At 43.2% G+C, this 23,864-nt stretch overlaps 1 pseudogene; it reads left to right on the forward strand.

Moving 5' to 3' along the window:
* The window catches only part of LOC146357143 (serine/threonine-protein kinase VRK3 pseudogene), an 86,909-nt pseudogene extending 67,817 nt beyond the window's left edge, over positions 1 to 19,092 (forward strand).
* The last annotated feature ends 4,772 nt before the right edge of the window (positions 19,093 to 23,864 follow it).

Below are 23,864 nucleotides of genomic sequence, written 5' to 3' on the forward strand. Positions count from 1 at the left end.
CTGTTCCGCACTGCCTGCAAGGCAGCGCAGGGCAGGGAAAAGGTCGGTTCCTGGAAAACCAGATATCCTATGGCCATGTAGCCACTGACTAGCAGTCATAGGATTGCTCCCTCTGGAGGTCTAAAATATTTGACTTGCTGAAAGCCTGTTCACCCCAATGTTGACTAGGAATTACCACCCAAACATTCCATATGGCTGGAGTGCAGGAGAGCAGAAAAGCTGAAAGAGTGCCCTCAGTTTTAAAACTAGAACTGGCTGGACAAGCCCCTCGCTTCCTTTTTCATATGCCACAATGAAGTCAAGAAAGCCAGTGTACCTTGCTTTTAGATCTTTTCCATGAACTACAATTCCTAGCAGTTGAGTGCATGCCCTAAAATCAACCCCACTCCAACACAATTCCTGTTCATTAAAGGGGAAAAAAAAATCTGAAATCACAAGAAAGCCCCAAGGCAAACAGACTAGACCAAAATTGTATTACAAATAGGATGTGATAGACATGCAATTAAACTTACCTGGGAATAATAATAAATTATCCATGAAGTTCCAAAGGAGCCAGCAAATCATTGCAAGAAACACGTAAGTACTGTGAGCATGTTGTGCAATGAAGTTACTCCCTTTTGTCTGTCCTGAATCTACTGCCATTCTGTATTACCTAAAGCACAGTAAACACTTTCCACCCAGAGAGCAGGTTGATCCTAAATTATACAATCATCGCTGATATCACCCCACCCCAATCCTTCTCCTCCAAGGAACTAGAGCAGGCAGAGATGAAGGCCATCAAGGAACCACCCACATCAGGAGACTGGGAGGAGCATACACTCTTGGGGAAGATGACTGTGGGTCCATCCCTGCAGGAGGAGGGAAGCTCTGAGGTGGAGGCTAGGTGACCACCTAGCTCCCAAGAACATCATTGTCTTAAGAGGCAGGCTAGTAGAGCTTCTTTGAGAAGAAGTCCTCCATTACAAAGGAGGACTACACAAGAGGAAAGGACTCCCTATTAGCAAGGCCTTCCTCATGAGTAAGACTTTTTGAGTGCCTGTAATGAACTGCAGCTGAGTCCTGGGTGGGGCTCTGGAGGCTCTGGCTATATAAGCCTTCACACAGTGCTTACTAGCTGTTGGAATCAACATCTTACTTTTAGTTCTAATGTTTTGGATCTTTGATGGAACCTCTGTGCTGCTGTCCTCTTGACTCTGCTTTGGGGGCTGGATTTCTGTTTGACTACTCTCCCTTGGACCTTGGCTGCACCTCAGACCTGTCTTCTGGAAACCACCTACTTGCCTGGTAATACTGTGCTTTAACCACTGCCAGTATTCTGACTACTCTTGCCTTAAACTGCTCCCATATTGGACTGATACCTCTGTGCTTGACTATTTGCCTACCCAATTGACTTGCCTATTGGATTTGCCCCTTTATTTGCTTAACACAGAGTCTCACTGAGCCAGAGCAGGGCAGCTATCAAAATTCTTATAGTTTTAAACAGGCAGTTTGTGTGCAGAGGAAAAGATTGCTGAAGATCTGTCAGTGAGGGCAGATCCAGAGACTCTTAGTGGTGTTTTGGGTAAAACCTTCCTTCCACAACAACATAGCTATGTGCAGCACTTTGTTTTTCCTTATGGGATGAATGGCAATAATTCACTTATAAGAGTAAAGGATCACTTGGGGGCAGCACTGTGGTTGGGTATAAACCTGCTCTCTATTCCTAGTGACCCCATCCATTAAGAAAACAAGCCTGAACCTATGCTCATGACATCATTTAAATTGTGATGGATCATTAGGGGCCATAGATTTTGAAACACGGTTTGTGGGTTTAGGCTATTGATAAAACAAAAATATTATATGATTACATCCCTCAGTGCTTATAAACATATCTGCAATGCTTCTAAAGTATCCAGCCGCTACCAGTTTCTTTATTATTTGACCATTAGCACCTGTCCGAGAAGAGTGTTGCTTTCATTTTTAAACACTGAATCAAAGCAGATTGACTGTTCTCAGTCCCATTCATGCCCCCTGCATTTCCACACACAACTTTAAATGACAAGATGTGTGCTTTATCACAGCATCACCCAAGCTGACTCCTTTAAAGGGGGCATGAAAGCAGCTGTCTTAGCAATCAATGATTGATTTTCAGAGCTCAATGGACTTTGGTAAAGGAAAAAATGTAGCTAGGAAGACAAAGTGAGGAGGAAAACCCAGAGTGTGCATTCTACTCAAAGTAGAATTAGAGTATTGTGGACTTTGGTAAAGGAAAGAATTAAGTAAGGAAGAAGTAGGAAAAAACTCAGTGTGTGCATTCTACTCAAAGTGGAATAAGAGTAGACTGGGGGAGAAATTCTCTCAGTTCACATTTTAATGTGAACTTATCTAATTTTGCACTTTGAACTGCTATGCAAACTAAAACTTACGGCGCAATCCTATGGCTGCTAACTAGTGGCTAGACGGCCCTAGGAGTTTTCCAGAACCAACCTCAGAGCCAGTGCTCCAAGGTCAGTTCTCAAAAAATCATAGGGATGTATGAAAGTTCAGCCATGGATCTCGGGGAGGCCGACTGCCAGCACATTCGGCTCCCCGAAATAGGTGGCAGAAAGGCCTCCCACCCCCCCCGGGACGGGACTTACCTGGGGCGGATCTTCCTGGCGGCAGTTTGGCAGCGGCTGCGGTGGCCGGTCTTCCGATCGGCTGCCACAGCCGCCATTTCCAAGTTTAAAAAAAAAAGAAAAAAGTGATAGGCCATGTAAATGTTTACGTAGCCTATCACGGCTGACTGCAGGGATGCAAACGGCGGCAGCTACGGCCGCCGCCATTTGCATCCCTGCTGGCCAGTGGCCGGATGTCCGGCCGCTGGTGGAGCCGGCTGGTGGCTCCGCAGAATCCCTGTGGAGTGGAGCCGGCCGGCCAGGATTCAGAGGGGGGGAAGGACGGAGAGCCTGCCCCCCCCAGGCCAGAATTTCAGGGAGAGGGACAGAGCGCCTCCCCCCCAGCAACAGCATAATCCCTGAACAGGTAAGTGACTTTTGTACATCCCTAGAAAATCACCTCCCTGCCTCTCACCCGCTGCCTCGTAAGAGGTGTGGTTCATCCCTAGCTCTGTGCTCAGAAAAGCAATGTGGAGCAGGGGGAAAGGGGACGTTCCAGGGGCGGGGACAGCAGAAGCACCATTACAATGCTTCCTATGTGGCATCCAACCTCCCACCTCCCACTCTGAGCTGATCTGGCTAGACAGCTGAAATAGGCCATCTAGCTGCAAATGCAGGGTGGCCAGAGTGTGAAGGAGATCCCCTCCCCACATTGAATAGTTGGTTATCTCCAAGTTCAGATGCAGCAGCCTATCCCTATAGGATTGTGCCCTTAGTTATCCTTTGAAATTCTCACTTCTAATTTTGTAATGCAGTTCTCCACCTAAAAATGTGTACAAAAATGCATTTATTAATTTATAATACTTTTATACTCCTAGATATACTAAAATCCCTAAGCAGCTCCCATTAAAAAAAATACAATATAAAAACAAGATCAAATAATAAATTAGGGCACAGTCCTATCAGATCGGCCCTGGGTACTTGTAAACCTCTGAACTCAGAGGCTTGCGAGTACCCAAAGCAGAGTGGGAGGTGCATCGCACCCCCGCCCCTCTGTAATTTAGCTAGACAGGCATTTCTGCCTGTCTGGCTGAGTTGTGGGGGAGGGAAGAAGGCTGGGGATATGGCATAAGCGATCCCTGCCCACCAGCACACCCCCTTTTCCTCCTCTCTGAGGTCATGTTTGCAAACTCATAGTGGCAGCCAAGATAGTTCTCTCCATGCTGAGGGGGCAGCGACCTCAGACGCCTGGGTCCAAGGTCAGTGCACTGTCTCCGGCCTCAGATCCAGGAATCTGAAAAATCCTATGGCCCCTCGGACACTGTCTAGGGGACATAGGTTGCTCTCTTAAACATTAAACACATAGATCAGGGGAAATAATGTTCAACACTGTTAGGAAACGTGCTTGCAAAAAAGGTGCTTATTAGGCAAAAATGCATACAAAAGTATGTGTATTAGGAGAAACGAGCACAAAAGTGCATATGAATTTTCATGCAAGCTTTAAAACAAATCTCAATGCTTGAGAAGAACCAAACTTAAGACTGGACAAATGAGAAACTCAGAGAACCTGACAGATTTGCCCATCCCTAATTAAGAACAAAAGTTGTTTCTGTTACCCATTTAAAAGAGCATTGCCAGATAGCAGTATTTTGAGCTTTGACAATCAATATGTTAGCATCCCACTGTTTGAAACCCATTATATTGCCTTTAAGAGCATAACTGTTCTGGATCTGGCCAAACTGGCCTACCTGAGCCAGCACTGTTCTTTGACAGCATGTTCTTTGACAGCAGAGAGGCCATTGTGGAACAAAGAAGGGAAGCCCAGAGAGAGAACACTCTGCAATCATTAGGAGGAATACTTAGGCTTGGGAAGTAATGATGCAAACCTCGTGAATTTCTTAAGGTGAAAGGATGATCAGCAGGGCCTCAGTTGTTGAATGGCAACAGCCTTCAGCTAGAGGCTGATAAAGAGCCCCTTACATTCAATCACAGCTGCCTGATGAGCCTGTGCAGGCATGCCGTTCAGATCTGAGGCAGTTGTTGATTGTCCTTCCACCATCTGAAATTCATCAGGTTGGGATGTGAGCTGAATGTTGTATCACATGTAGATAACATAAGTTAGGGGACAGGTGCAGCTCCGTGGCAGAGCACATATTTTGCATGCAGAAAGTCCCCGGCTCAACCCTCCAGGAGGTGCTGCAAAAGATCCCTGTCTAAAAGCCAGGAGAGCCAATGCCGGTCTGCATACACAGTAGTAAGCAAGATGGCCCAGTGGCCAGATTCGATAACAAAGCCGCTTCCTCAACAGCTGTGACAAGCACCTTCATTTTTAACACCAAGTCAAAAACAGGCCAACTGAGAGCATGACGTGCAAAAACCGAGTGTTCCTGTATGGACCGTGCACACATACACAAGCTCCTTTGTGAGTCTGATTCTTATTCACAGGCACAGTGACTTTTTTACCAGCCCTCAGACTGAGACCCTTTCCCCCTCAGTTCTTCTACCAGCACATACTCATCACTTTTCCCATTGTCCCCATCTAGTTTCAGCACCCATTCTGCACCTTGCTCTATTGCTAATACAGTCCAGTTTCAAATTGCAGGCCGAAGACCGGCACTTCCGAAGAATCTGAGTGCACCCTGATTGGGTCTTTGGTGGTGCTTAGAGACCTCTGTCTGCTCTAATAACACACACCTAAGTGTAGCTCCTTTCATCCTCCCTGCACTTCGGTATAGCTTTCCCCGTTTGGGAACATGCTCCTATCAGAATCACTGCTGAAGTGTTCAAAAGCCATTTTGTTGTCTTTGATAATGGCCATTCTGGGACAAAGAAGGGCCTGCAGTGCAAGAACAGTCTCCAGACTTCAGGAGAAGTGTCTAGGCTTGAGAAGTAATAATGAAACCTTTCAATCAGCCTATATCTGTGTGACACTTTACAGTCACCACCAACCAATGCAAACCAGGATAGGTTTGGGTCAAACTAGATGGTACTTTGATTTTATGGTTAGCAACCATACCTGGGAAGGAAGGAAGGAAGAAAGAAAGAAAGAAAGAAAGAAAGAAAGAAAGAACTAAAATGGGGGAGCCCAATTTTCATCTCAACTGAACTGCAGCAGATGAGGAAGGGAGATTTAACTCTTACCTCCCCAGCCATAATCCCAGTGACCCCCCCACCCCTTGCCATGGCAGTTAGCATTAGAGCAAAAGTCACACTGGTGCAGAAGGGAGCTTTTTTCTAATGTTAATTGCTGTGTGGAGGAAGGAATTGTATAAGAACTGCAGTTGGGGAGGGAAGAGTTAAACATTCCCTCCCCACATGGTGCAGTCCTAATGAAAATCAGGGTTCCCCACCAGCTTAGTCTTCATTTTTTTAACAGCCCAAATGTGGTTGCTAGCCATAAAATTAAAGTAACATCTCGTTTGGTCCTCAAATAGTTTCTTCCTTTCAAAGGAAAAGGAAAGGTTCCTTCTGTGCAAGCACCGAGTCATTGCTGACTCCTAGAGGGACACCACTTTCGCTGGTGTTTTCATGGCAGACTATAGCGCGGTGGTTTGCCATTGCCTTCCCCAGTTGTGACTACCTTTCCCCCAGCAAGCTGGGTACTTATTTTACCGACCTCGGAAGGATGGAAGGCTGAGTCGACCTGAGCCAGCTACCTGGGACCCAGCTTCTGCTGGGATTGAACTCAGGTTGTGGGGAGAGTTTCAGTTGCAGTACTGCCGCCTACCACTCTGCGCCACACAAGGCTCTTCCTTTCAAAACTCCACCACTTTTAGACAGCAAAATTAATAGGGATGGCGGAGAATTTCTCCACGAATCTTCGGGAGGCCGAATGCCAACGCATTCGGCCCCCCAAAATTGGTGGGGAAATTCTACGCCGGCCCCCCGCCCCCCCCCGGGACTTACTGTGGCCGAATATCCCTCTCAGCAGTGGGTCCCGGCGGTTCGGCGGTGGTTCGGCAGGGGCTGCCGCCATTGCAAAAAAAAAAAGTAAATTAAAAAAAAAACAACACCCGTGATAGGCTACATAACGATTTACGTAGCCTATCACAGCTAGATTTCCAAAGTCAGCTGTGATAGGCTACGTAAATCGTCACGTAGCCTATCACGGGTGACTTTGAAAAAAAAAAAAAGCGCGTACGCAAATGGCGGCGGCCCATGGGCGCCGCCATTTGCGTTCCTTATTTTGACACGTCTAGTCTACGTAAACATTTACGTAGACTACGGCGAAAATAAGGGAAAGCTATTTGCGTTGCCCTTATTTTCGCCGTAGTCTACGTAAATCTTTACGTAGACTAGACATGTCAAAATAAGGAACGCAAATGGCAGTCCCCATGGAAGCCGCCATTTGCGTACGCGCTTTTTTTTCCCAAAGTCACCCGTGATAGGCTACGTAACGATTTACGTAGCCTATCATGGCTGACTTTGGAAATCTAGCTGTGATAGGCTACGTAAATCGTTACGTAGCCTATCACGGGTGTGTGTGTTTTTTGGTGGGGTTGTTTACTATTTTTTTCGCGGCCGGGTAGACGGGGCGCTCCTACCCGGCCTGAATTTCGCCGGCGAGGGATGGGGCGCCTCCCCCCCGGCCTGAATTTCGGCCAGGCGAGGCGGGGCGCCTCTCCCCCCTCGCCTGAACTTCGGGGGGAGAACCAAAGCACCTCCCCCCCACCGCGAAGCAAGCTTCGAGAACAGGTAAGGGACTTTCATCCATCCCTAAAAATTAAGCATGGGACATCTGAACCTGCAACTTTTTAAGTCTCGTGGCTTTGCAGACCTCATTTTTCTCTGCTGCTCAGAGCAATCTCAGAACATATCTACATTACAAATTTAAGACAGATTCAAACTATGGCATCTTCTTGAAGAATGAGACTAATTAAAAGATAAGCACTTGGTTAACTGAAGAACAACTAGAGAATAGAATCACTATGGTTTCTCCTGCCCGTTCCCTCCTAGCCATCTACCCCCCCTTCCTCAACCTGTTATATTAAATAAGGGCTCCGGGTGTGCCACAAAACAACCAGGGGAGGGGATGGATTTCAAGACAAGGTGGGGGAATAGGCAGGAGAAGCCACAACTGCTTTATCTCCTGCCACATCCAGAGATTTAAAAGATCATAAGTGTTCTTCAGCTTTGGATCTGCTAGCTCTATTCCCATGTAATATTTTTTTAGCTGTGCACCCAAGATATTTTAAGTATACACCTAGAAGTGTTATGTGTGAATGCAACAAAATACAGTATCATATAGATGCAGTTGCCAGAGATTTCTGTTTATGAGCTCCTTCACACAGAGCTTTTATCCTGCTATTGAGATTGCTCACTCATGGAAGTGTGCAGGTCCTTTTCATGATGCCATTAACCTCCAGGGCACATCCAGAGGTATTTCCTGGTTATTTCATCTCAAAAAGATCCGGAACTAATAAACTATCTTTCTAACTCGGAATGTTACATGATTAAAACAGTCATTAGATGGCTCTGTTTCATTTAGTTCTATGGGACCTTGAAAATTAAAAGCTTCCCCTCTCAGCAATCATGCGGTTGCTGTCTGGGAGCCCACGGTAAATGCAGAAAGGCACCAGAACAAGAGGATTGCAGAGTTTTTCTTTAGTGTAAAGGCAGCCTCATTGTAGTTCCTTGTTGAGTGGTCACTCAGTGACAAACCCAGATTTTCTTTTGTGCGATGTGTGGGAAGGTTTTTAGATGCTCTGCTGCAGAGGTGCAAAATCTCTTTTAGCCCAAGTGCCAAATTGCATTTTGGAGAAGCTTTCAGGGGTCAAATGCCTGTGGTTGGTGGGGCTGAAGGCAAAGGAGCAGATCCAAAATACCAGTATAGCATAGCTTAAAGCTCTTATTGTCAGTAAGCCTTACAAGAGGCATTTCAACCTTTTAGAAGGGGGGAAAAACTGCACAACAGCCAGGAAATGAACAAGCTATTGGTGGTTGGAGGAACGGTGGTGAGGCCAGGGGAAAGGCGCATGGCCATCTGGGGAACTCCAGAGGGCCAGATTTGGGTCCCCCCCCCAGCCTGAAGTTCTGCACCCCCGCTCTAGGGCATCAAGAATTCTTCTGAGTGCAATGTTGGTAAATGCTGCTATACAACATCACAGAAGGTGCAACTGTGTACATTAAAACTGGATTTATGAAATCCAAACTGCTCAGGTTATCCAGAGTTAATCTATAGTTTCCACAGAGGCATGGGAAATTCCAGTCATACTAGTGGAGCAACACAAGTGAAGCTGGCCTCAAAGAAATGGTCCCAATCTTCTTTTCATGCTAAGAGAAGATCATCTAAAATCCCTAGCCTTTTGTCAGACATCTTTGCCTTTCCTCTGTGTAGACTTGCATATGAGAAACCAGACTTCCTGGAAGAATGAAATTCAGCAAACTCCTGTTGCTAAGTTTGCATTAGCAGATCTTCATGGGAAGCAGCCTGTATAACCTCCATGAATTAAACACCGCAACAATCAAAGGCCTTTGGCACCAGATGAGGATTAATGACCAAGTGGAAACATGATGGCTCAAGGCAAAATTGAGCAATCATTAAGCCAATTCCCTAGGAAATGTACTGTGCCAAGGTCGTTGCTATTATAGAGTTTCTTTAAAGAGGCAGAGAAACAAATACAACAACAAGAAGGTGAGAATAACCATTAGACCATATAGTTTTTTGTTTATGCATTCTAACAACACAGTATTTTTCAGAGAGTGTTTGAATTCTATATCTAAAATGCATTCATGGGTGGAAGTAGTTATGCACTATACAGTTGTGCCAAGACTGAATTATAACAATAATATATTGTGATATCAAGTGTAGTGCCAATATAATACACAGACAAGACAGTTCCCATCACATTCTAGCATGACCAAAAAAACAGAACTGGTGGCTTGGTTATAAAGATTGGGGTCAGTTCAGTTTCCAGTGGCTTCCACATAATGTTTGAATTCTTTGTGACCAAGTAAAGAGGCTGCAGCTTCTGAGACACAATGTAGAGTGGAACAAACCTGTCTCTTACCCCAGACACTGGGTACCCCAGGGCTAGAGAATGAGTGTAGTTCCATTCCATGATGTCTCTGCACCCCTTGGGTTTTCTCCCATATAAGTAAATGACATTCACACCTGTGCTGTATTTTGGGACAATATTGTGATGACAAAGCATATCTACCCCACCTGCTTTCACTGAGAGGGATCGTATGAGATGCATCTCTCTGAATTACACACTTCCCTAAAGATCCCTGGACTTCCACCTACCCACCCCATCTGTCATGATGATGGGCATTTCACTAGTATACATGATGGGCATTTCACTAGTATACAACACTGGTATCTAGTGCTGTGGTATTTAATTAATGGGTTAGATTAATTGATTTAATACATTTTCATTGACTAAAAAGGCACCCCAGTGATTCGGGCAGCAGATACCATTTTAATACAAATGCCAGATGATCTTTCTATCTTGAAAGATCAGCAACATATACAGTAATGGAACAGGGAGAGGTAGCAGGGATTGCAGGTGACCCATCAAAGATGAGAAAGGCCAAACAGTTGCTCCTTCCCATAACAGTTTGTAAAATGTGTGATGCTGCCACCACCTTATTTATTATATTTGTATATCGCTTAACGTAATATAATGTCTCAGTGGTGTCCATGCTAAAATATTGAAATCACTACTAAAATACTTATTAAACAATTACCAGTACAACAAAAATAAAGAAGAGATAATTAAAACAATTATCCTGGATGTTTAGGAAATAGCTGATTTTGCTTTATTGGAAATGCTGGAAAGGCTGTTGAGAAACTGCTAACCCACCTCTCCTTAAAAAAAAATGTAAGGTGTCTTATGAAATGCAAATGCCATGAAACATTATGTTTCATGATAAATAATTAATAATCTGAATATGTGAATAAGTAAACAGTAATAACTGTATTAAAGGGAAGATACACAATCAGGTTCACAATGAATTCTGGGTAACTGGTGTAAAGAGTAGTTGTCAAGATGACATGGTTGGTATCCAAAGAGAAAATGTTGAAAAAGGGCACAATCCTATGGGGATAGTCAGCTGCCAACTATCCAGTGCAGGGTGGGTGGAGTGCGGAGGGGATCTTCTCCTCTGTACTCCAGCCACTCTGCATTTGTGGCTAGACAGCCGATTTTCGCTGTCTGGCGAGGGCACATTGGAGCAGGGGGAGAGGCCAGACAGAATGTAGGAAGTGTTGTAATGTTGCTTCTGTGGTCCCCACCCCCACAAATGCCCCCTTTTCACCGCTCCATGCTGCTTTTATGAGTGCGGAGCCAGAGACGAACCACCCCGCCTATGAAGTGGCAGGGGAGTGGGCAGGGAGTTGGGTTTCTGGGAACCGAGCTCGGAGCGCTGGCTACGAGCTTAGTTCCCAGACACTGAAAAACCCTATGGCCATCTAGACACTGTCTAGTGGCCAAAGGATTGTGCCCTTAGGGCTCAATCCTATCCAGATAGGTGGTCGCCTCCGAACTCGGAGGCGACTGCCTATCTAATGCAGGGCAGGAGAAGCATGGAGGGGATCGTTCCCTCCGCGCTTCTCCTGACCTGCATTTTCGGCTAGACAGCCAATTGAGGCTATCTAGCTGCGGGAGGGCAGAGCAGGGGAGGAGGCTGCTGTACAACACATTTGGATGTGTCATACAGGCATTTCCACCCCAAACACACCCCTTTTCGGCCGCTCCACACTCCTCTTGCAAGTGCAGAGCACAGGGCCTTTCCACGCTGTCTTCAAGGCAGTGCAGAAGTGGAGGGAGGTTGGTTCTCCAGGAACTGGCCTCAGAGTGGGGGCTCCGAGGTCATTTCCCAGAAAACAAGATATCCTATGCCTGTCTAGCCACTGTCTAGTGGCCATAGGATTGCTCCCTTAAAGTCCTATCACTTGGACCACAGGGTTATTTGAGTAATGAACAGATGTAAGATTATTATAACAAGGTTAAAAGTGTACTTAAATTTTCCCTTATCAATTAATGAGCAAAAAATATTGTGTAAGGTATCCGTATCAAAAAGCTTGATATACAGATATTTAGGAAAAAATATAATTATCAAATTTTGAGTGAGGAATTATCTGTTCAAAGGTATAATTCAGAATTGATCGTATCTAGCCTAAAAGATATACATGTAAGCCATTTTTTGTTTTTATTTTTCAGGAATGTTTAGTAACAATAAGGTAACTAACACTAAGCCCTAATTTATGGGACAGTGAATAATATGAGGTATGACATAATTTGTACACAAAAGATATAAATTTGTGGTGATTTTAGAATGGAGGAGGTTCTTCTTAGATGCTCGCCAGGCCTTTGTACCTATCAGTTGAATAACTTATTCAGTATTGAATGGAGAACTTGGTACATAGAATGAGATCGCTCCTTAAAGCCATTAGGACTAAAAGTCTAAAAACAAGAAATGTTTAGGAAATTCTGTTTTCAATTAAGCAATTAAGATCTAAGAAACTTTAGGAAAGTTCTGTTTAACAATAATAAATGTTATGTTATTTCATGCAAGTTATATTTTGATGTGATGTTACAAGTATATTTCTAATAAAATAAAATAAAAATAGATCAAAAGATTTTCTCCTTACTAATTCTTGTTCGTACAAAACCAAAATTGAATCCAGCTAAAACAATTTTTGTGTATGCTTTGTTTGAAGTGTATTGATCAACTGTGAGTAGTTACCTGGCAGCCAAAGGCTTCCTAAATACTAGAACTATAGTTTGAAAACACTCAGCAAAGGCCAAATCCGTAACACAATTAAAAAGTAACTATGGAAAACAATCAAATGGAGTAGCTTCATTATCAATTACAGGCCAGGGAAAGCTTGCATAAAGAGGTACCTTTTCAGGAGGCATTCATAACTCACCACATTTTCTGCCTTCCATATCACATGTGGGAGGGAGTTCCAGAGAGTGGGTGTCATTACTGAGAAGGTTTGTTTTCTAGGTGTCACATGGAAACGTTCCAATGGTTGTGGAATGACCAGTGAGGCCATCTTTTCCAGCAAGGGATCATGGGGGCTGAATTAAAATCCTATGATTCCAGGAAGAAATTGATGGATTTAAAATATTTCTTGGCCGCTTTTCATGGCAGAAGCCTTCCCAAGGCAGCATACAGCAATAAAACACATAAGAACGATATGATGCTAAGAGTGATAAAACCAACAACAAAACAAGCCATAACAACAAAACAAGCCATAACAACCAACAACAAAACCAGCAACAACAGCAATCATATCAAGAGAAAGCGAGAGTAAAACAATACGTTTTCAAGGCTTCTGATGATAGAGTATGGTGGACCTCCAATGGCAACTTATTCCAGAGGTGTGGGGCCACTGCAGAGAAACTGTGTTCAATGAGGCTTAGTGCCAGGCACAAGTTCATAGTCTCATAGTGCAATCCTATGCATGTCTACTGAGAAGTAAATCTGAGTTCAATAAGACTTATTCCAAGGTCGTGTATGTGAGAAGTTCAAAGGTAGCTTCACAGCAGCTATCGAATAGGGGATCTCTCCTAATACAACATTCTGACAGAAATGCCAAATCCAGTTTTTTCAGCAAAGCTAACTGTCTCAGCACGTATGATCCCAACATTGGATGTGATTCCAATTCAGTAAAAAACAATTTGTTCTTTTGTAGAACACAAGGTATTCCCTCAAGCTGTGCATTTTTATGATGAAAGTTTTACTGAGAGCCTCTTCTATAAATGAGTCAACTAATTTCATTTTATGGATGAATTTAACTGGAAAGCTTAAATTGCCTTTCATTTGAGGAGTGACTACATATTTTTGATCAGTGGAAAAGACCTTGGTGTTAACTTGAAAGAGCCGGCATTTCCCCTTCATGTATTTGTCCAGTGCCCTCGAGTAACACTTCTACATTATTGTGGCAGTGAATTTACAGTGCATAAAAGGATCTCAAGATGTGACTTAGACATTAATCTTTAGGATTATCAGGCCCTTTACTCTGATGTTTTAAAGAATCGTACTGCTAGTGGAGTGAGTGATCTGACCATGTGTTCTAAAGCAGCCTTCCCCAACCTGCTGCCCTCCAGATGTGTTGCGCTGCAATTCCCACCATTCCCAGTCAGCATGCTATGGGAGTTGTTGTCCAACACATCTGGAGGGCACTAGGTGGGGAAAGCTGTTCTAAAGTATGCAGCACTATCAACCATATAAGAGCAAAACTTTAATTACCTTTGCCACCCAATCTGCAATGTCCTTTATTACCTTTATTACAAACTCAAAGGTCGCAAAAGTCCTTAATAAGGATTTTTGAATTTTTCTTATGGCTGACACAGCTGCCTTTGCTTTTTGTGTAACTTATTCACGTTTTCTCAGTAGTAAGGCCCACTTTGTTCCATGGAGATTCATCCCGTGTAAATTTAGGCTTGCCACCTTAGACATGTGGAGGGGAAATTATTAAAGAGGGCACGTGTTCTCTCCCATGTCCTCAGTGGCCCCATTCCCCTGCAGTCCACATGTTGGAGGCATGTCTGCATAAGGGAAGCCTGCTGAAGGCAATAGGTTCTCCCCATGATTCCATGGTTCCATGATCTGGAACCCCTAGATTCCAGATAGGATGTGCAAATCAGCAAAACTCAAGCTCACTAAAGTTCTCCCAGTTTCATCTTGAAACTTGTTCTGACTCAAGTTCTTATCGGAATACAAGCTCTGTTTTCTTTCTGTATGAAAATCTGTGCATGTTTTCATGCATACTGTTTTCCAAGTGTACACATCAATTGTGCTTGTCATTGAAATGTATGCATTCTCCTCCCACTGATTAAAGTGTAGTTGTGTGTATTTTTCAAAAGTATGCATTTTTTTCATGCACATTTTCCCAATATATGCATGCTGTCAGGTGCATTGTTTTTGGTCCATGAATTGCACTGCAAGCTTGGAAATGCTTGGACTTTGACTGCAGATTGCATCTGGGTCTGTGTTCAGTTGGGGAGGTGCAAACTGGGTAAATCCTGATCAAAAATGAATTGCAATGAATGTCTCATACATCCCTAGTTCCAGATCATGGGGAGAGGCTATGCATGTTCGGCAGGCTTCCCCTCTGCAGATATCTTTAAGATGCAGTTGTATGGGGTAGAGCCACCAAGGATGTGACAGTAGGGCAGGCCCAGGTGGTACAGCCTTGCTCTCCCCTTCCCACAATTGCTAATTGCATGAGGGGGAAACTACTGAATGGGGATTCTGCTTTTTCTTACACTGCTGTTGGCATGAATGATGCAGCAGTGCTGGCCCTTCCAGCACTGCTCTTGCTAAAGTTGGTTCCTCCCAAGTAGACCCTTCCTTTCACTCTATTAGTAGTAGTAAGGCAACCAAATACAGGTTGTAGCCAGACATACACACTCCTGAAAATAAAGCATACATAAAATAGAGCCTATCATACACAGAGAATAAAACATACAAAAACGTAAGTCTTGAGGTAAGCCAGATAAGCTTGCTTAAACTGAGCAGCCTTCAATGCAAATTTAACCGTATTAAACATTATAAACCTCTCCGGGCTGAACAATCTTATCCATATCACTGAGTGTAGGAATCTTTGCTACAAAATTCTTCAAATATTTTCGCCTGGGTCCATCATACAACTTACAATACAACATATAATGTATGGTGTCCTCTACCTGGCTTCCACAAATGCAAAGGCACTGTTCTCTGGGACTTTCCCAAGTAGACCCAGGCTTGTGTAGCCCTCCTGGGGAAGGGTCATGGTGATCACTTGAAGACAAAAGAGAAGATGAGACCATACCTCAGTGAATCAAAACAAGGTCTCAAACTACTTTGCCCAAAGTAGACCCAGACTTCTCAGCAGGAATCGCGCTGCTGCTGACCCCTGCCATCAAGAATCCAGCCTTTGTTAGATTATGCAAAATTAATTATATTATATTTATCTTCACGAGGGGGGAGGACCCTCTTTCAGCCCAAGGGCCAAATTCAATTTAGGAGACCCTCTCCAGGGCCACAGTCCAGTAGTGGGTGGGGCTGTAGACAAAGGCGGCAGGGCCAAAGGCAAAAGCAGTGGGGCCAAAAATACTAAAAATACCAGCATATCACAACTTAAAGCTGATAACTAAGCCTTAGGAGGGGCATTTCAACCTTTTAGAATGAGGGGAAAAACTGCATAAAAGCCAGGAAATCACCAAACAATCTGGTTGGGGAAAACAGGCAGGGCCAGTAGAAGGGGGCTTGACCATCTGGTGAGCACAGGAGGGTGGAATTTGGCCTTGGGCCTGAGGTTTTATGGTGCAACCACACTTGGAATTCTATGTACAGTTCTGGTCACCACACCTAAAAAAGGATATTGTAGAGCCTGGAAAAGTGCAGAAAAGGGCCACTAAAATGATCAAGGGGCTGGAGCATCTCCCCTATGTGGGAAGGTTACAACAGCTGGGATTGTTTAGCTTGGAAAAAAGGAGGGTAAAGGGAGACATGATAGAGGTGTACAAAATTATGCATGGTGTGGAGAATGTGGATAGGGAGACATTTTTCTCCCTCCCTCAAAATACTAGAACCCAGAATCATCCTATGAAGTTGCTTGGTGGGATATTCAGGACAGATAAAAGGAAGTATTTCCTCTCACAGCACAGAGTTAAACTATGGAACTTGCTACCACAGGATGTAGTGATGGCCACCAATTTGGATGGCTTTAAAAGGGGGTTGGACAAATTCCTGGAGGAAAAGGCTATCAATGGCTACTAATCTTGATGGCTATGTGCTATCTCCAGTACCAGAGGCAATGAGCCTATGTACACCAGTTGCTGGGGAACATGGGTGGGAGGCTGCTGCTGCACTCCTGTCCTGCTTGTGGGTTCCTGGTCGACAGCTGGTTGGCCACTGTGTGAACAGAATGCTGGACTAGATGGACCTTTGGTCTGATCCAGCAGGACTCTTCTTATGTTCTTATGTTCCCCACCACTGATCTAAAACAATTCTTTGCTGTCTTTCAGTGTATGCTTCCAAAGCAGCTAACAATATGAATTTTAAATTAAAAAATTAACATTAAATAATTGGGGAGATTCAGTACAAGTCCCACTGAAAGACCTGATCCTAGTATATTTTGACACTTGTAGCAAAAGAGGGAAGGCTTTGCTTCAAGAGCTGATTAAGGCAGCCTGTTTTTTGTAGGAGAAAGCTTCATGAATAGTGGCTTATTTCTGCCTGAGTATCTTGTTTAATTATGGCCTTTCTTCCTCTCACTTACGATCAATGTAATCAGCAACTCATTACATTTTATTAGTATTATTAAATAAAATGATCTTCTGCGCTGGTTCTCCATAGCTGATTTAGGAACCTTAAACAGGACTTGTGACTATTAATGACTGATCTGGATGATAATATGGTGCTCGTATTTGTTATCGCTTGATGAAAGTTATTATTGTAATAAACCCGCATGGTTTTCTGAGAGATTCCTTTTAATCTCCAAGCAAAAACAAATAACTCATCTCGTTGAATACTTTACATTATTAATCCACTGCAGATGAAATGCTTGGGAAGGCAAAACAGTATGAAGATTCACTGGAACAATTTTCTTTGAAAAACATATAGTATGTGCAGATTAAGACTCATTCTTAAGATCTTTGAGTGCAAACCCAAACTGTAGCTAGTGCACTAATTAATTGGAGTGGAATTTAAAATTGAGAACTTGAGCTTGCACTCTTTTTAATCTGGTCAAGTATATTCAAATCCAGTGCATTTGCTTGTCTTCAAGCTAAAACAGGGATGGTCTAAAGGCCATACAGCACAACGTTCCTGACTAAGTCCCCAACACTACCTAACCCATGGAAGCAGTAAATGAAAATCTTTGCAGCAGCAAAAAGCACTTTAAGCTGCTCCAAACCCACATGGTAATGTGGGATATAAACCTAATAAATGAATGAAAAATGAAACAGATTAGAACTGAAATGAACTTGTTCCCAGCATTTCCCTCAAAAATATTATCTCCAATATCAGTTGTCAAATATTCACCATATATGCCCTAGACAGTCAAATATTTGAAGAATATCAGATAATATCCAATGATATTTTATTTCAACATTCAGTACACATGCTGATGGTTCAGTTCCATCAAATCCTGAAATCAAATATCTACTTGATTTTTATATTTGACAGAACTGTATAATTACCATGCAAGTATTTGACAGCATTCACTAGGCCACATGCAATGGGTGCTACTATTTGTGTTCGATGGTGGACATTTGAGCATAGTTGGTATTTAACTGCTGGCAGCTAATAAGCATTTGTATTTGACAGCTGGCAAAAAACAAAACCATCAGGAGATGGCAATGTCTTAAATCATTCCATTTTTGCAGGCTGAAACACAATTTCATATTCCAAATTTGAAATATTTAAAAAGGATATTTGAATTTTTGCATCAAACCCAAACTGTACTTTTATGTTGCTTGATCTTCATTTCATCATATTAGCATGCATGAATAAAAACAAGAAACCATAAAAGGATGATAAGGAAATGATACATTATGGTTATCTTTTCTTGTCAAATGGCATCCTCTCCCCTGCAGAAACAAGTGTGGGAAGCAGGGAAGTTGTGGACTGCTAAGGGAGAGGCAGCCAGCTTTCACTTTGCATAGTGAGAATCAAACTACGAGTGACACTAAACGTGTTGCTACCTGCTACATAGGCACAGGGGCAATTTTTGTTAGGACTACAGTGTATGGATTGGAAAGTCAGCATCTGCAACCTGCCATTCAAAGCAGAGATGTTCCCTCAAACTTGATGCCAAAGACAGAAGAGTCTTCAATGAACAGAATGTCTTGCAGCATGCTGCAGAGAAAGCTACCATGGAGAAATGGAAGAAATAGCATTCAGTATCACTGCTGGGAATCCTTGCTTGCTCCATGATGGTAACTACAGGTTCCTGGTCTTCTCTGAGTTTGGTCGCTCCCTTCAGTCAATCCTGAATGACTGTGCATTGCAAACAAGATGACAGAGAAAGCTGCTTTGCAGCTTGCAATCAGGTTGCTGGATGTGCTGGAGTACCTCCATGGGAAATCACTGCCAAAAACATATATGTGGATCTGGCTGATCTGGCTGCAGTCACCCTGGCAAATTACTGCTTTTCCTTCCAGTAAAAGCCCTGGGGGAAAGCATGTGTCTCAACATGAGGGCAGCAGGACTCCTCATGAAGGCACCTTAGATTTCATCATCTGGATAGCCACCATCCCATCAGAGTGATCTTGAATCCTTGGATTACTGCCTAGTGAAGTGGCTGTGGGGGTACCGTCCCTGGTCTGAGTAGCTGACAAATCCCTGTGTGGTCATGGAGACAAAGGAGAGGTACAAAGCAGATGTTATCAAGCACCCAAGGCTGTCCTATGTCAGGAGAGCAATTCCAGAAGCCCTGCAGAGTTACCTGCTACAAATGATGCCCTAGGAATATGAAGAGAGGCCAAACCATGAAGAACTATGAACGCTCCTGGGGAGGCCTCTTGAAGCGATGAGAACATCTGCCTACTCAGTGGACCTCAAGGTGGAACCCTAGGGCTGAAAAGCCGAGAGAAGTTGCTGCACAGAGTCAAGCCTATGAAATATCCTCACGCCAGAGCAGATGCGAACACGCTTTCCATTTTGTTTCATATGCCCAACGTTCAGATTGGAGAGGGAATTTCTTGGAACTGTTTGTAAGGATCTTGCTGTGATCTTTTATAGACTCAAACTCTACCTGGCCACATAACTCAACAAAGAGTAGCTGATGTGAAGCCTGAATCCCTGTTCAGCAGACTCCTCTTTGATCACTGTTCTAAAATCACTTAGCAGCCCCAAATGTTGCCCTAGATATGAAGCACTAAACCTAATGAGGTGGGGAAACCCTCATGTTGTTTTTAAAGTGTTTTATCATGTAAACCAGTTTCCAGTCTTGCCTCCTCATTTTGTTTTTAAATTTATTTATTTATTTATTTTATTACATTTATATCCCACCTTTCTTCCATCATGGAACTTAAGGTAGCTACATGTGGTTCCCAGGTGGTCTCACCTCCAAGCACTAACCACACCCAAACCTGCTTAGCTTCAGCAAGGGGCCTGCCTCAAGTGCCTTCAGACCATGCCCGGGGACGCAGTGTCTTATATAGCGTCTTAATGATGTGTTAGGTTTATTTTATTGTAAGCACCCTTGGAGGCCTGTTGTCAGGCAGAAAAGTGGGATATACATATTTTAAATAAATAAATTTAACCTTTTCCCTTCTCAGCTATGATCTTGATGAAAATGCCCCCACCCCCACCCATGATGCAATTAGCATTAGAAAAAAATACCCCCTTTTTCCTATTGCTAATTGCAGTCTGGGAGATTTTCCTCAGGATCATAGTGAGAGAGGGAAGGACTAAACTTCCCTTCTTCACATGCTATGGCCCTGATGAAAATTGCTTCCCCTGCACCTAATATTTTTATTTTTTTAATTTGACATAGTTCGTAATAACGCATATAGTGTCACATGTAGTTTGACCCTGAGACTTTGGCCTACCTAGCCCAAAGTGCTGTCGGGGCCAGGATTTGAGCCAAGTAATGATGGGAGAGAAATCTGATCAGTTCACATTTTAATAAGAACTTACCTAATTTCGCACTTTTGAACCACTATGCAATCCAAAATGCAGGTATTCTTCAAAATTCAGATGTCTCCAAATTTTGTAATGGCATTCTCCCCCCCCAAAAAAAAAATCATGTAAAAATGCATAAAGTAGGGGAAATAACGTTAAAAAATGAATTATATTGGGAAAGTGGCTTGCAAAAACTGCTTATATTAGGCAAAAATGCTTGTATTCAGAGAAATGTACACAAAAATGCTTATAAATTTTCATGCAAACTCTTAAAAAAAAATAAATCCCAAAGTTCAAGTCAGACCAAATTGGTGTCCGGAGGAATTCTTAAAGTCTGAAATAAACTTAACATTGTGAAAATGACAAACAGAGAGAATTCAGAATTGACAGATTCATCCATCCCTACCCACCACTCTCATGAGACTTAGGGCAAGAGGTGGGAATATGGTTTAAAGCCTATTCCCACCTTGGGTTGTCATTATTTGGGGGCAAACCGGCAGCACAACCCGCTCAATGGGTTAGGGCCACATAGTGGGCTATGGCTGGTCATTGGCTGGGACTGATTGTTTAATGCTATCCCTGATTGCCTGCTGGACTGGTAAAAGGAAGTACTTCTTTTGGATGGCTTTAAAAGGGGGTTGGACAAATTCCTGGAGGAGAAGGCTATCAATGGCCATTAGTCCTTATGTGCTGCCTCCAGTACCTGAGGCAGTGAGCCTATGTACACAAGTTGCTGGGGAACATGGGCAGGAGGGTTCCGCTCATGCCCTGCTTATGCTCATGCCCTGCTTGTGGTTTCCTGGTCAACAGCTGGTTGGCCACTGTTTGAACAGAATGCTGGACTAGATGGACCCATGGTCTGATCCAGCATGGCTCTTCTTATGTTCTTACATTTGCTTTGTTTTTGTTTTTGCTTTCCCTGGGGTGTTCCTCCTCTTTGGTGTGGATCATGAATGCTGCCTTAATTAGCTCTGTTTGTCTGTTGCTAATTGTTCATTGGCAGAAGGACCAGCGTGGACATTGAGAATGCCCCTGGGGTAGGGGGACAATAGATGCCTGGGTAGTTCATCTCAGCTGAGATGGGGCATCACTGAACTGAACACTTACAGGGTAGAAGCAGTTATAGTGAGTCTGCTGCCAGAGTGGTGAAAGTAGGCTACATGTAGCAGAATGGTGGATTATATGGGGACCCTACTTTGCACCTGCCTCTCCATGCAAGGGAAATGGGTTGCCATTATTCAGGTACTGCTCAGGCATGGAGTCTGTGGGCTCAGTCTGTCAGTGTAGGTTTGACAGTGTTTTACAATTATCCCCTCTGCACTGCTCCTAGGTCAATGCACATATTGCACTGTGTTATTTAAATAAAGTTGTGGCCTGTTTAATCCCAGTTATTGGCATTCTTTTTTTCCATATCTCCAAATGATGATATTAATTCTAATGTAGATAGATTCAGAGCACCAGTTTATTCACACCAAAACATTATGGAAGATAAAATGTAGCAGTCCTTCCAGTTCTCTTTTATTCTATAGAATCTATCTATCTATAGCAGTAGATAGTACCCTGAAGATGTTGTAAATGAGTGGATTCACTCATTGGACAAATATATTGCATTATCACTGTACGCAAAGCTTTACATGCATACCCCTGTACTGAGCGGCTTCGAATCTCTTTCTTTTTTTTCTTTTCTTTTTTTTAAATGTGAAGTCCAACAATCACAAACTTCACATCATAATTGAATTTAACACTGTCACTTTCGAGCTTCTGGAAGCCTTTGTATCTGTCCACCCAATGGGAAGAAGATAAATCTCAACAGATATGGCTGTCCATTTGTCTATAAAGACTGTGGGTGATGTCAACTTACTCCTGTCAAAGGTGTGAGAGGTTACTGCTGGATGAGGTTGTCCATGATTCCAACCTTTGTCTGAGGGGAGCCCTCGACCTTGTAGCTGCAAATATCTGTTTTTCCCCCTCCTAACAATGGAGGCCTCTGACAAGTGTAGGACTGTAGATTTTTCTTGGTAGTATGCTCCTGAATTGTATGTAGGGGGAGCTATGGACTAGATTTCATGATGTCTTCATTATGTTCTTGCCATGGCCACATTTGATTGGTACATTGCGGGCATGGATACTGTGTGCACTGATGACGCCCTCAATGTCATGACTGGTGGAAAGGGTTGGAGTTGCCAGGGACATAGTGATAGTGTATGGCCATGTTTCTACAGTATCTGTTGTTTCAGCCATTACTATTTTGCTTTCTGTTTTGCTGCTAGGAATGCATAGGATCTCAGCTATGTTACACTGGCACCATGGGTGATAGCATAACAGTTACATAGGATTAGCCTGCTCATATCCTAACATGGCTGCTGGAGTCAATAATATCCCAACCAGCATGGCTGAGGTCAAAATTGTAAATGAAATTTATGAGTTGTGTGTTGTGTTTTTAACACTTTTCTAAAGACCCATTAAATCTCTTTTATGTGTCGTTTTCCCAGCCATGCTACCATTAACTAGAAAAAGAGAGAATAAAATCCCATTTACAACCTTGCTACAATCACAGAGCAATTCTCGCTTGACTGATATTCTTCTTATGAATTATATGTATTGTAAACAAGTATGTCAAGGTCCTCTCTATTAAAACCCATTAATGAAATGCGCCACTTAGCTTATTTGATACCTAAGTGACTTCATAAATTTCAAAGACAGGACACCAAAGAACAAATCTTTGGAGGGAAGAAGTTAATATATTAAACAAAACATTGCCCCAACTCTCAAAACCTTGATATGGTACATGTGATTGAATAAACATTCTTTTGTGTGGTGTTTTACCGATGCAGAGGTATGCATGTTCATATCACTAAAACACCTCACAAAAAGAATTTTGATGGAAGCACACATGCAATCACACTGAGATCTGGAGTGGGGGTTGCAGTACATTGGTACCTCAGTGCATTAGTAATACAGAGGGGAAATATGGAAATAAACAGATAGAAAAGAATGCTGTGACAAACTGTAGAAGTGCCACTTCTGGAATCCTAATAATTCTATAAATTCTCCACAATAAACCAAAATAAGGGGAACACAGGGTAGAGCATACCCATGGAATAATAACAGAATGAAATAGGAAAATCCTTTAATCTTTAGCAGGACAGCCACCAACGACGGGGGTGTATGCATGCCACTGGTTGTACTTCCTGAATGGTTAGTGCCCCACTTTTGTCAAACCCCTTGAATTACAGCTGCAAATCCTGACTTCACTCCCATCTGGGTGTGTTTCCTTTCAACTTTAATGTGGTGGTGTATGGAGGCCAAATGCCAAAACATTTATTGTTCCAATATTTCTGGCCCTGACTGTATCTGGAAGTGCAGTCCCCAAATTATTCTCGCTCTTCCATGCAGTAAATGTCTCACCAAAAGGCCTGAAAATACTTTGAAAGAGAATCCTAGACCCTGTAGATATACCAACAATGCAGAAGACCTGGGAGGAATTGTATGTCCTCGTACTGAAGGTAAGGGGGAAGGTGGATATTGTGCTAGTTCCAAGGCTTTGGAGTGAGCACATGAATACACCCCCACCCCATGCACGTTCTTGCTGATCACACTTCAAAGAACCTAACAAAAATGTCTGTGGAAGCTAGAGGGATTGTCCTTCATACTTGAAAGTGACACATCTGGCTCACTAGAATGAAATTGGGTGTGGTGGGGGGGATGCATTGACAGAAC

Source organism: Heloderma suspectum, chromosome 1 (genome assembly GCF_057233095.1).
Source record: "Heloderma suspectum isolate Gila_16-S chromosome 1, 16-S_ref, whole genome shotgun sequence".
In the NCBI taxonomy this organism is placed as follows: Eukaryota; Metazoa; Chordata; class Lepidosauria; order Squamata; family Helodermatidae; genus Heloderma; species Heloderma suspectum.